The sequence below is a fragment of the Alligator sinensis genome, unplaced genomic scaffold (genome assembly GCF_000455745.1).
Source record: "Alligator sinensis unplaced genomic scaffold, ASM45574v1 scaffold422_1, whole genome shotgun sequence".
Classification (NCBI taxonomy): Eukaryota; Metazoa; Chordata; order Crocodylia; family Alligatoridae; genus Alligator; species Alligator sinensis.
Genome location: NW_005842323.1, coordinates 1,351,678 through 1,360,623, shown reverse-complemented (window position 1 = coordinate 1,360,623; position 8,946 = coordinate 1,351,678). Strand labels below are relative to the sequence as shown.

The 8,946-nt window shown below is 42.7% G+C and overlaps 1 long non-coding RNA gene across 1 annotated transcript in view; it reads left to right on the top strand.

Annotated features, from left to right (window-relative positions):
• Positions 1-7,561: 7,561 nt before the first annotated feature.
• LOC102369148 overlaps positions 7,562-8,946 on the top strand; it is an 8,311-nt gene continuing 6,926 nt past the window's right edge. Inside the window, exon 1 of the long non-coding RNA XR_324434.1 lies at positions 7,562-7,630. This is a non-coding gene — a long non-coding RNA (uncharacterized LOC102369148). The remainder of the gene's footprint in view (positions 7,631-8,946) is intronic.

The window sequence follows — 8,946 nt, the reverse complement described above, 5'->3', positions numbered from 1 at the left end:
GTGGACCCATAGCTTCCTTTGTCCTTGTTTTCTTCCCAGTGTATTTATAGAACATTGTCTTGCTGTCCTTAACTTCCCTCACCATTTGGGAAATTTGCTTTGCTTCCTCAATTTTGTCCCTTCAAATTCTTGCCATTTCTCAAAATCAAAAGGAAAGTATACAGGCAATAGAAAGATGGATAGGTCACCAAGGAAGCATATCAAGAAATAGCAAGAACTTGACCACTTCAGGCTGTTCTTCCATGGCATCTTGCCTACTATCTCCTTGAATTGGTTGAAAACCATAAGTTTTAAATCTTGAATTCTGCTGACATCATGCTTCCCCATCTCCGAATCAAGACTCTATTCTATTGTTATCACTTCCTCCCAAGTTTACCACCACCTTCACATCCTCAGCCAGTTCTTCTCTGCTAAGCAAGACAAAATCCAATACAGATAATCTACTAGGCATATCCTCAATTACAGATTTGCTGGAAGAAAAAGTTGTTCATGCAGTTTAGGAACTTATTTGGCATTTTCTTGCTTTCTCCCTCTCTTTCCTTTTAATTCCTAGGTACAATAAAATGAATGATGTCCAGGCTTTTCTTTCAGAATTTCACTTTATAATTCTTTACTTTTTGGGGCATGCTGTACTTTTTCAAAGTTGAGGAAAGATTTGAAAAATTAGTGTAGTGCGCAGGTTTGTTATTACCCTGAAATAGAATAGTTTTCTGATAAGCATACTGTTAGGTTTACAATAATTTAGATTATTAGGAAGTATTAGCTTTACAGCTGAATACAAGGCATGACCTGTGGCCTAGCAATGCAGCTGACCACAAGGCAGATTGATAGCTAAGCCTTTGCTTGTGTCAAGTAATCATTTTAACTGTATTAAGCATTTTCTGAGTTAAAAGCAGCAAGTATCTCTGTGTCTGTGTGCTGAAAAATCAGCTACAGCAAGAAGTAAGATAAGACAGGGAAACCATTGTTCTGGGTGCACTGGTTGTGTCCTTGAGAAGTATCTACTACTGTGTAAGGTTTTGCTAACATATTATAATGTTACTGTTACTTAACTTTTAGCTTTAAAAAGTGCTAATTCAGCTTAATAGAAATATGCTGTTACAAAGATTTGAAAAGCACCGCCCAAGTATTGCTTTTTTTTGTTAACCATGAAGTCTTGCCTTGTTGTAATAAGTATAAAAGATCACCTCACCCTTAGGGGGGGGCCATTTTGCCTTTTGCTGGCTTTATGGTCTTTGCTCGAGCAAATAAACAGCTGTCTTTCTTTACCCGCGTTGTCTGTCAATCAAATTACAGCTAGACAACGAACCTTAGGGAGGTTTCTCCCACCACAACATGCACCAGTTCTGAGAAAATGGTGGCAGCACATCAACACAGTCAAAGGTGTTTTAGTTCAAAAGTGCACCACTGCCATTTTCCAAACACTGATGTGCCACCGTTTATACAAATGTGCATGACACAGCGCCGGGCATGTCAGCTTCCATGCAGATCAGACCCGATTAATCAAAGGTACGTTGCAGCATGATAAAGGTATGTGTATAAATGCCCCTAGTGGCCTGCAGAGATCTAGATAACCATGTGGTAGTTCGCCCTTGTTTCTGAAGACTAAAAAAAGATGCATTAAATGATTTTCCCGTTGGAAAAAAATTAGCAGATGTCAGTACTATGATAGTGAAAGGAGGCAGTCTATGAAACACTATACAAGTTTCAGAATCCTTGCCTGCCATAAAAACACTATAATAAGCAAAACAACAAAGCTCGGGAATACTGCTGCACAGCATCATCTTTAATAAGTATCCAACACGAAAGATTAACCAAAAAAATTCTACTCCCAGGTTACAGTAGCTATACTTTATACACAACAGCTGCAATAACAAGATAGTGCAACAGTCACTGTCTTGCCTTCATAAGTGAATTCATACTTTCTGCTACCCCAAAAGATAGATTTTTAGAAACTGCACTAGCAAGATCCCTATGGCCTTAACAACAACATAATATGCTAGAGTGACCAGCTCCCACTTCAGGACAGAAGTACCTCAACAGTCAAAAGAGAACAGAACATGTCATTTATCTGTAAAATAGTATGCTGTTTTACACAACTGCCTCACACAGTATGACACTTGTTTTGAGACAAACATTTCCCTCAGATGTAAAAATACAATCTTAATTTGAAAATACTAAATTGTTAATCACACAAAGCAAAAAAAATGAATATTCACCATTTCCCCTGAAATATCTTTAAATCTATTTTAGTTCCTTTTTCTGCCAGAAACTGTCAGGCACCATCATCAGCTGTAATTGCTCATTTCTAGTAAAATTTAATGCTTTAATCTCCTAAGTTAAATGCAAATCTCACAACTGCACACCTGTGTTTGCATATTCCCTTTGATGGGCCCTGTCACCATAAATGTCAGTATTTACTTCTCTTGAGTGTTGCTTCAGGACTAGCTGTGCTCCTCTTGTAGCTGACTTTGCATATAAATTCTGTAACATATTTTTGAGAGTTGAAAATTACAAAGCCCATTTGAAATGTTTAATTATTTATATAAATTCTATAGCATTAACCTTTGGAAAAAAAAAAAAGCTTCTCAGGGACAAAATACAGGATAGACACCACAATATGATAGGAGGAAAAGGGAAAAAAAATGCACTGAATGCTTCTGGAATGGAAAGCATTTAAAATTGAGATTTTCCTCAATTACCATTTTAGATAAAGTATCCAATAGATTAAAATAATTTTAAAGGTTTATTTCCCCCCGTTAAATAAGAATTTGCTTTCTATTTTACATACAAGTATTTCTTGTTTGCTAACATATAAAGCCAGGATTGTACAACAGGTACCCCTTCCCAATCTACCAACGCCATCCCATTAAACCTGGATTAAACTACCAGAAAAGATGGTCTTTGTTGTCAGAAGAAAAATGTATCAAGCATAGTTACTCTGACAGCAAAAACATAAATGTAACCAAATAAACTCTCAACTACAACAGAGGCATTGTTCAGGATACATGCTTGAGTCTGGAGGCAGCAACTTGTAGAATCATCTATAATGATCTGTTGGGGGGGATAAGGGGGTGGAAGAGAACAAATAACTAAATAAATGAGATTGACCCATTTTCCTTCAAAATGAAATTTTGTGCCAGCCAGTTAACTTTTCATGCATCACTTCCCCAAAGATTTAAAAACCAAACTTAAAAACAAAATTTCAAAATGTATTTTTACATTATATTTTGAGAGGAGAAAGTATCTGTAAAGTATTACTTGGAGTCCAGGCAACGCCCCCTACTGCTGCAGGTTAAATCCAGCCCACAGGCCAAAGATTGCCAGCCCATACTTTAGAGGTTTGAAAAGCAATGGGTTTTTAGTGATCTCATTTTCAGTCATATGTATAGCTGGAAAAAATATTAAACAAGCTTTCAGACACAAAGTGCCCTTCTCAAGTAAAGAGCCAGAGAACCTGGATAAAAACATAGTAAGAGGTCGTAATAGGGTAAACTTTACCAATGTTCTCAAAGAGAAATTAGGATAATCTATTAGTTACCTAAAATGCTTAAATACTCATGTGAGAAGCAGGAGGAATAAGGAGGAAGAACTGGAAATTCTAGTAATTAGAAAATGATATGAAATTGAAATAATGAAGACTTGAGTACCGTCACGAAGCATGTAACCTATATAAGCAAGACAGGCAGGGGAAAAAAAAGACGTGTTGCCTTATACGAGATGCATGTTTGTTTGGAGCTAAAGTACATAGTAATACATAGCTGAAGTACATAGCAAAAGGCAGGCCTATTGAAAATCTCTGAATCAAGGTCAGTATGGAGAACAGCAAGGGTGATGCCAGGGTGGATGTCTGCTATAATAAAGCAGACAGGAGAGGTGGATGAGGCTTTCCTTAAACAACTAACCAATGTTTCCAAATTACAGGACGTAAGGGTTCTCAAGAGGGTCTTTATCGTGGTCTTTATTGAGGGAAACACAGCAGAGCACCGGCAGTCCAGCAAGTCTTTGAGTGTGTCGGGAATAACTTATTGATAAAAGTCCTAGGGAGCCCAAGTAGGGAAAAAGTTCTTTCAGTTGCTCCTCACAAACTGGAAGGAACTGGTTAACCTATACATTGACTCTAAACAATCTGTATTACTTTCTAAAACAACCTCTGAAACGTCAAAATTTTTCATAGTAACTGGTTACCCATTACTTACACTGACCAGGAATAGAAAGTATTCTTTTCATACTCTCTCTTCTCTTCACACCTGCCTCTCCTTGAAGAGCTTAGGAGCTTCTGCAAGTTTCACAGTTCCCTTTACCTTTCATACTTGATCTCTAGACTTCAGCATGCAACTCTGCAGATTATGAAGTCTCTCCAACACAAGTAGCAGTAAAATAACAGGAAAGTAGGACTGGAAGAGATCTCAAAGTCATCTAGTCCAGCCCCCTGCTTGAGGCAGGATAGCCCCAACTAAACCATCCCAACCAAGAGTCTGTTTAGACTGCTCTTGAAAACTTCCAAGGATGGAGCTTCCACAATTTCTCTAGGTAGCTTGTACCAATGCCTGACCATCCTCAGAGTCAGAAAGTTTTTGCTAATCTCCAATTTAAATCTCCCCTGCTGTAGCCTGAGGCCATTACTCATAGTCCTGTTCCATAGAGCAGGGTTTCTCAACCAGTGGGACACAAAGGTGCTCTAAGTGGGACTCGGGTCGCAGCGGCAAAACCAGAAGTGCCATGGTGGGACTTCTGGTTTCACTTCTGCACGCTTCGATTGGCCACTATGACCAACTTCCTACTTCCTACAAGAGACATTGAAGAGATGGTGGTATTCAGAGCATGGGATATAGAGAGCTGGAGATATACAATCAGGTACATATATAGAGAGGTATATGAAGCTGGAATACTCAAAGCTGGAGGTACTCAGAGCTGCAGGTATTCAGACAGGTAGATACACAGAGATGTAGCTGTATGAATCTGGACATATATGGAGCTGGAGATAGGTACAGATGTAGATATTTGAAGCTGGAGATATACAGAGGTGGAAATATATAGACATGTAGATATATAACGCTGGAGCTATGAGGAGCTGCAGATATTCAGCTGTGTAGATATACACAGATGTAGCTATATAAAGCTGGAGACATTCAGAGCTGCAGATGTTTAGACCTGGAGATGTCTACAAAGGTAGACATATAGAGATGTGTATATGTATGTATATATATATATATGAACCTGGAGATATATAGAGCTGTAGATTTTTATACGTGGAGATATACAGAGAGGAAGATATACAGAGATGCAAATATACAGAGCTGGATATATATCTATACAAGTCTATATATGAAGCTGGAGCTATTCAGAGCTGGATATATTGAGAGCTGGACATATGCAGAGAGGTAGATATATAGAGAGGTAGATTTATAGACAGGTAGATAAATAAAGGTGGAGCTATTCCCAGCTGGAGATATTCAGAGCTGTTAATATTGATAGCTGGAGATATTTAGACCTAGAGATATACAGAGCTGGAAATAGTTAGACCTGGAGATATTCAGAGCTGGAGATATTGGTAGCTGGAGATATTCAGAGCTGGAGATATTCAGAGAGGTAGAGAGAGAGAGAGATTTAGATATATGAACGTGGAGATATGCACAGCTGGAGATATACAGACAGATATATAAACCTGGAGCTATTCAGAGCTGGAGATATTTATAGGTGGAGCTATTCAGACCTGGAAATATTGATAGCTGGAGATATTCAGGCCTGGAAATATTCAGAGAGGTAGATATACAGAGATGGAGATATATGAAGCTGGAGAGATGCAGAGCTGAAGAAATATATAGACAGGCAGATACATAAAGCTGGATCTATTCAGAGAGGTAGATATATAGAGATGTAGATACATGAATCTGGAGATATCTACATCCCGATGTGCGGGCCGCCTCCCGATCCCGTCCACGTCGCCATGTGCGAGCCGGGAGCGATATGCGGACCCGTCTTTGCGCACGCGGGCTGTGGCCAGCAGCCCGGGCACGCGGGGTCAGAAGGGACGGCGGGGCGGTAAGGAACGCAGGGGCTAGAATTAGCCACAGAGGCGTAGTGGCTGATTTAAAGATTGTTTTACTTACGCCGCAGATGGTCGCGGTGCAGGCAGGAAAACTTGCTTGACTTGCGGTTACAGACAGGAAAGAAGAGAGGCGGGCAAGAGTTCTCAACTCGCGCACTCTAGCCCAATCCGGCTGAAGGCTCTAAGCACGCGAGCCCGTCGTCTCAACCGAAGAGAGTACTCGTACAAAAGAGCTCCGAATAAACTCACACGAAGTTTGCTAGGCTCCGTGGAACTTGTGCTCTGAGGTAGTCCGGTCGTCTGAGCAACTATGTCAGTTGTAGTGCGCAGGTTTGTTATTACCCTGAAATAGAATAGTTTTCTGATAAGCATACTGTTAGGTTTACAATAATTTAGATTATTAGGAAGTATTAGCTTTACAGCTGAATACAAGGCATGACCTGTGGCCTAGCAATGCAGCTGACCACAAGGCAGATTGATAGCTAAGCCTTTGCTTGTGTCAAGTAATCATTTTAACTGTATTAAGCATTTTCTGAGTTAAAAGCAGCAAGTATCTCTGTGTCTGTGTGCTGAAAAATCAGCTACAGCAAGAAGTAAGATAAGACAGGGAAACCATTGTTCTGGGTGCACTGGTTGTGTCCTTGAGAAGTATCTACTACTGTGTAAGGTTTTGCTAACATATTATAATGTTACTGTTACTTAACTTTTAGCTTTAAAAAGTGCTAATTCAGCTTAATAGAAATATGCTGTTACAAAGATTTGAAAAGCACCGCCCAAGTATTGCTTTTTTTTGTTAACCATGAAGTCTTGCCTTGTTGTAATAAGTATAAAAGATCACCTCACCCTTAGGGGGGGGCCATTTTGCCTTTTGCTGGCTTTATGGTCTTTGCTCGAGCAAATAAACAGCTGTCTTTCTTTACCCGCGTTGTCTGTCAATCAAATTACAGCTAGACAACGAACCTTAGGGAGGTTTCTCCCACCACATTAGCAAGTAGTAAGAGAAAAAATGAAAAATGAAAAAGCAAGAACAGCCCAAGACCATGGTAGTATTCAACCTGTTGCATTTAATGGTAAAAGTGGGGGAGAGGGGAGAATAAGAGAGAAAGAAAAGAAAGGAGGATCAAGGAAGAAAAAAACCCAAATCACTGTGCGGCAGAGCACAGCTGGGGTGCTTGCCACGTGGCAGGGGCTGCAGCAGACTGGGAGAAAGCCAGCAGAGAAGGCAGCCAAGTGAAGCCCATGAATGTCACTATTAAGGGGGGAAGGTATGTGGTGAAGCACCTTTGGGGGGTGCTCACCACTCAAGGGCTTTTACAGGCTCTGAGGGGAGCCTGCTTTGGCAAAGCAGCAGGGGGTGACCTTCTCTAGGAACTATTCTAAAGTGGGGAAGGTGTGTGGCAGAGCACCTCTGGTTTCTGCCACTTTAAGAGCCTGAAGAGACAACAGGCAGGTGGGGCCCAGTTCTGATGAGTAGCCATTTTAAGACTCAGGCCAGCAGAGCTGGAGGTAGCAGTCTGCTGCTTGGTACCGAGGAAACAATATCTCCTGGTGGAGCTGCTGCTCCAGTAACACTTGGAGGTAAGGGCAAGAGCATATGGGGGTGGTTAGGAGACTCTTGTCCTGAACATGACCTAAAATTGCACCGTGCTAGGGACGGGTGGCCTGGTAGGGCTGTTTGTGGCAGAGCAGTCCCCCAGAAATGTCAGGCCAGTTACCACCCCAGTGGAAAGCAAGTAGGGGCACCTAAACCCCAGCTGCCACCTTTGGGTGGGTCATTTAACACTGAAGGCATTTGGGGGCCAGGCTATGTGGGGTGCAAGACCTCAGAGAGTGAGAATGGTGGGCCAGGTATGCTGGTGAGTGGCACCTGAGCCTGCAGTGTATGTATTTGACCCCAGGACCCAGCATAGCGGGCAGAGTATGTGCCTCAGTGGAGGCAGAGATGTAGAGTGGGGTGCAGTGGGGCACCTAACAGACTGCACCAGAGTGGTAGTTGGCAGGCCTGGAGAGAGGGGCAAGTAGTGAGGCCCTGTGAACAGGGGGCCTGAGGTGAGGGAAGGGTGCGAAGTGGGTCCAAGTGAGCAGGGGGCTTGAGGGTAGGCCCTGCTAACATGAGGGCCATGTTTAGGTACAGGTAAGTTTTGGGGTGCCTGAAGCCAGGGGGCGCGAAGCCCAGGGGTGGGGGGGGGGGGGATTGGGGGGGGCGGCTCACCACCGGTACTCACTGTGGTGAGTCAGGATCCCCTAATCTAGAGCAGCTGGGGAAGTGACCCGGCAAGAGACTAGAGGCAGAGTCACTCCAGTGTTCTGCAAACCGCCCAGCACCTGCTTGGATGAAGGCTGCAGGAGAGGCCCAAGAGGCGACGCACTTGCTGGCTGGGGAGTGCAGGGAAACAAGCCCCAGGACCCTCCAAGTGAGGGCAGGGTGTGGCCCTGGGAAAAGGAGGAGTGGTATGAGAGTGGCTCCACAAAGGGGCAGTATGAGAGACTGTCTGAGATGGTGGAGTGAGAGGCCTCAGTGAGAGGGAGGAGGTATGAGTATGACCCGTAATAGGGCAGAAAGCGAGAGGCCTAACACTGGGATAAGTTGAGCCTGGCCTTAGGCCAGACCTGAACACAGCTGTTAGGAACATCTGTGAGGCTTGGGATGCAGTGTAGGGGTGGTTGGAGCTGCATACATGGGCCCAGAAGAACAGGGTGTATGAAGGGCAGATTCCTGCCTGATTACAAATTTAATTTTTGAAGGACAAGGCATGGCAGATGAGAAAGGCGGGCAGTGTGCCCAAAGGCAGTTGGGAGACTAGTATTGTGGCTGGTCAGGGAGTTCCCACATTGTCAAATGCTGTTATTTTTTTAATTGATTTATATTTCTGGATATTTCAAAGCTTAAAAAA